The sequence below is a fragment of the Myotis brandtii genome, unplaced genomic scaffold, assembly GCF_000412655.1.
Source record: "Myotis brandtii unplaced genomic scaffold, ASM41265v1 scaffold4, whole genome shotgun sequence".
Classification (NCBI taxonomy): Eukaryota; Metazoa; Chordata; class Mammalia; order Chiroptera; family Vespertilionidae; genus Myotis; species Myotis brandtii.
Window position 1 is genome coordinate 4776659 of NW_005365371.1, and position 5088 is coordinate 4781746.

The window sequence follows — 5088 nt, forward strand, 5'->3', positions numbered from 1 at the left end:
CTCTGAGATCTTCGACTTAGCAAGTTGTGTTGTTTTGTTTTGGGGGCCCCAGAGGACAAAGTAATTAGTTATTGAAAATAACCCACTTATTATGCACATTTGAGGTACAGTGTATAAATTTATAATCCCCACCTCCCAGATGAACTTTGTAAATTTGGATTACCTACATCACTCCTTTGAGCCTCAGTTTCTTCATCTATGAGGATAACACTACTTCACAAGGGTTGCTGTGAGTATTAAATGAAACGATGCATGGGAAGCACTGGGAACAGTGCCCAGCACATAGCTGTGCCCGTTAATGATTATACAGCTTTATTACTTAGTTTCCGTGAACTTCATTTTCCACCTCTGTAAATGGGGGACTTCAATATCCAGCTCACACAATATGCATGCAAATAGTGTCAATTGCCCTTTCCCTTCTGTTCCCTTTTCTGAAGAGCTACAGTTTATCTTATAGCTCAAATAAATACATCTCATTCATTTATTCAATCAAAAATGTTTTCTGAGTTTCTGTTCTCTACAGGCCACTCTCCTGAAGGTTTCCAAGATACCTGTAAAGTATATGTCATGTCATTCACAGTCTCCTGGTGGTGGGGGAAGGGCAACACTCTCACTTCTTTATAATAAAAGGGGAAAATGATGAGTGAGACTGTCAAAGCACTGTGGTAACTCAGAAGAAGCGGTGTTGATTTCCAGTTAGAAGTCATGGAATGCTTCTCGCATAACATGGCATTTGAACTGGGCCTTGAAAAACGAGAAATACTTAGGCATGAGGACATTGCAGAGACTTGTGAAAGCAAAGGCACAGTGTAGGGTGTGCCTTGAGGATGGGTGAGTGGTTCAGTGTGACCAGAGCAGAGAGAATGAAAGATTGAGGAGTAATGATAGGCTGATATGATGAGCCCATGCTGCTACCAAACTTATAGTTGTCAACTCTTCACTTTCTCGTAATATTTTGTGAAAGGAAAAAGGGGGACAAGAAACCAAAATCTTTCCTGATACTTGTGAGTCATTGAACTGAGACTGTTACTGTTGTAATTAGTTATTAATAATAGGAAAGTAGGAAAAGGGAGGCCAGACATGATAAGTAAGGTCATTTGGGTAGCTTCACTAGGAAGCGGCAACATTACACTCCCCAGGGAACCACCGGTCCATTCCCTGCAGAGTACTGGGGGAAGGGACTGAACAAAGGGGAAAGGGGAGCATGCTCAGTAAAGTCAGGGTGATGTAGGGAAGGTGCCTGCCAGTCAAACCTGGGAACAGAGATCATCGGCGAGAAGGGATAGAACCAAAGCAAGCCCACGAAGATTTGGGAACACATAATCCCCCAGACAAAGGAGGTCTCTCTCTTGGCTCCTTTGGCTGTTGGCTCTTGTGGCTCTCTTGCATTCACCTGTGTTCCTAGAAGCTGTGTGGCCCATGGCCATGCACACCCCACACACAATGGACTGAGCAGGGAAAGCACGCCGGCCTGATGCTGGACTAGACTACGCCCCAAACATGGAATGGAAACTCTGGGCAACGGCTTTAATCCTAGCTCTGCTGAGAGCAAAGTGAGACTTTTTCCTTGGCAGGACAAAGGGAAATGGAACCTTGGAAACTCAGGTATTGAACTTCATGCAAATAAATGCCACCCATTCTCCCATGGGAGTCGCAGTAAAGTCCTTTTCAGTGACATCACAAGAAGCCCACTCCCACCAGCAACTGGAGAGCTCCTCACCGATAAGAAGACCGTTGTTTTACGTATAGTATTTCTAAACCTTATGGCCATCCTAAGAGGTAGGTATTCACCGAGTAGGGAACTGAGGTTTCAGAGAGGTTAAGGAACTTACCGAAGGTCACACAGCTAGAAATTAATCCACTGAGAATTAAATCTGGGTTTGCCTGACCCAAAACTAGTGCCACGAGACAAGGTCTTCAGACCTTACCTGTTCTACCTGTTTCCTTGTGAAAGCACAACTTCTTTCCAGCTTCTGTGTTTAAGGAATTTCTGTTACCAATAAATTAGCGGGAAGGGTAGGCTGGAAGCAGTCTGAGGACTTGAGACCCAATGGGGAGATGTTTTGGTTCCAAGATTCAGGGTCATAGAAACCTGCCAGGAGATGGGTCTTTTCCTCCAAATGGCCCATGAGTGGTCTGGCAATATTGAGCCACCCAGAGAGAAGAGTATCAGGGACCGAGAACCAGGGTAAGGGGGTAATGGAAACCTAAATGTAGGAAACCCCAAGATACTCTCACCTGCTGTGCATTTATGCTCCATTTAAGTCCCAGGGGATTAGGTTTTGTGGTGGATTTTAAGTCAGGATATATGATAGACTAATGTTTATTTGTGAAAGGACGTCCGGAAGAGAAGGCTCAACCACACCTGTCTCCTCAGCTGGAACTGACACATGAGATCCAAGACCTTTTTGGTTTTGTACCACAAGCTTATGTCTGTGGAATGAGAGATCAGGTCTGACCTTGTGAGCCTTGGGGAAGTGACTGTGTTTCAGAGAGACATCCTGACACATGGGAAGAGGCAAAGTCAAGATAAGAGCCCAAGTACCGTGATCCTGTGTGTGGGTGACGTAGGGAAGGTGCCCGTGCTGCTCAAAGGAGAATAAACTGGTCTAATTGGGGGACTGAAAAGCGGTTTATGCGCTCAATGGCCTGTGAATGTTTTATGAGAATCATAGAATTTTTTACAACTGAAGGAGACAGTAAAGCTCATCTGTTCCAATTAACTCGTTTGTAGATGAGAACACTGCAGTTCAGAATAGGAAACTGACTTGCCTAAAGTCACAACTATATTAGTGGGGGAGCCTGGGCTAAATCACAGATTCACTGCCTGTGGTCAGTGCTCTTTCCACTAATGTTTACTATTATGTTTCACTGACTATTACCTACCCCCACTGCCATGGCCCCTCCCTGCACACTCACATGTGGAAAGTCCAGAGGTAATCAATCACTTCCTTACATCTAGACAGGCATACCTTTCCAGTGTTATGAAGGAGATAAAAATGTATCTGAATTTCAAATCAACCAGTGAAAGCAATTCCCAAGAATCCGGTACTTTTCTGGTTTGAAAGCCTCTGCATTTTTTCCGCGTTAAGTCTCAGAAAGTCAAAGCAGAGAGTCATATTTTTTCATGAAGCTCCTCCAATGCTAAGCAGATTTCCTACACTCTCAGTAATAAGAACACCCTCTTGGGCCAAAATCCTGCCCCATTTTTTTCACCCCAGAAATATTCATGGCCCCACATGCATCTCAGCCTGTCTCCTGCCTGGGCAGCCAGCAAGCCCCCCAGGCTGTTTTGCCCTCTGGAACAAAAGGCCTGGGGTCCCTCTCTTCCCCAGCCTTCTTTTTCTAGCGAGGTGTGTGTGTGTGTGTGTGTGTGTGTGTGTGTGTGTCCATGACTTGCTCCCATTTACCAGAGAGGCTATTTCCCATTACTTCCTGCATGAGGTATTTCATGGAGACTGGGAGAAGAAACCCTGGTCTCTGCTCCCCTTGGGATTCATGCTGTTCCCCCCTCTGTTTCCCAGAAGCCCCTTTCTCTAGGTCTGACATGACTTTCTCCTCCTAGACAGAGTCCATTTGTGTTCTCGCCCTGCATTCCTGCAGCGTCCCTGGGGCACTGTGGCTGGAAATGATTTGTGCAGGGAGCTCGGCCAGCCTCCCTTTTAATCACTCACATACTCACAGACACAGGGGATCCCACCCCACTCGCCAGGGAATGGAAGGAACCTCTCTCATTTTGACAGGGTCTCCCTAAGTGGTGGATAAACAGTGAGTCTATCTCCAGGAAAGATGTTGTAAAGAGCCTCCTTCTCTGAGGGTTAATTATGAAATCGATATCTTCAGAAGCCCTCCCTCTTCCCTAGAGCTCCTGAAAGCAGACACTGTTCAAATCCTATCCCAGCATCCACTCACCTCACAGGGCTTCCTGAGTACCACTCTGACTGGTGGGTGGGATGGCCTGGGCCTGGAAGAATGGTTAGGCTTTGCTTAGGCCGGTCAGGCAGGGAGAGAGTGCCAGCGGAGGCCTGGAGAATGGATGAGCTGGGGGTGGGGTGAGGAAGAGAGAGTCTGGGGGCAGCTGGAGGGGAACAGAAGTGTTTGCTGGAGAGAAGGGAGTGATAACTAGTCAGGGTCCCAACAGGAAACAGTATTATAGAGATTTTCCAGGCAATAAGTTAAGAAAATAATATCATTTTCTGCATTTTGTAGTATTTGTGGAATTGGTAAGTTTTTTTAAAAATAGCTGTCCTTGACGGATCTCTCAGATGCTTTGTCTCCACCCAGAAATGAGGATTCCTAAATCTGCTATCTCCAGCCAGCTGGCCTCCTGAGTTCCTTTGATCCAACAACACACCTCTGCTTCAGTGGCCCCAAATCCTTTCGAGGCAACGTATTGAAAACCAAACTCACTAACTCCTGACAATTCTGCCTTCATAGTATAGCTCAGATCTGTTCTTTCCTCTTCCTTCTCCCTGTCACTCGCCATGTAGGCTCTGGCTACCTCTGTTCCAGACCATTGTAAGGAGCTGTCATAATCCGCCCCACACAGTGCCATGGTGAGATTCCTAAACTGACTGTATCACTCCTCTCCTCAAAAACCTCAGTGGCTCCCCGAATCAAGCATGCATGTGATATTGCAATTATTTTTAAAACTAGAGGCCCGGTGCACAAAAATTTGTGTACTCAGGGGGGAAGGGGGGGTCCCTCAGCCCGGCCTGTGCCCTCCTGCAGTCTGGGACCCCTCAGGAGATAACGACCTGCTGGCTTAGGCCTGCTCCCGGGTGGCAGAGGGCAGGCCCAATCCCTAGGTGCAGCCCCTGGTCAGGCTCAGAGCAGGGCCGATTGGGGAGTTGGGGCGCTGCCCCCTGTCATGCACAGAGCAGGGCGGATCGGGAGGTTGCGATGCCACCCTCAGTCACGCTCAGGGTAGGGCTGATTGGGGGGTTGGGGCACCGCCCCCTGTCACACTCAAGGCAGGGTCGATGGGGAGGTTGAGGGGCCACCCCCTGTGATGCACAGAGCAGGGCCAATCAGGGGGTTGGGGAGCTCCCCCCTATCAGGCACAGAGCAGGGCAGATAGGGAGGTTG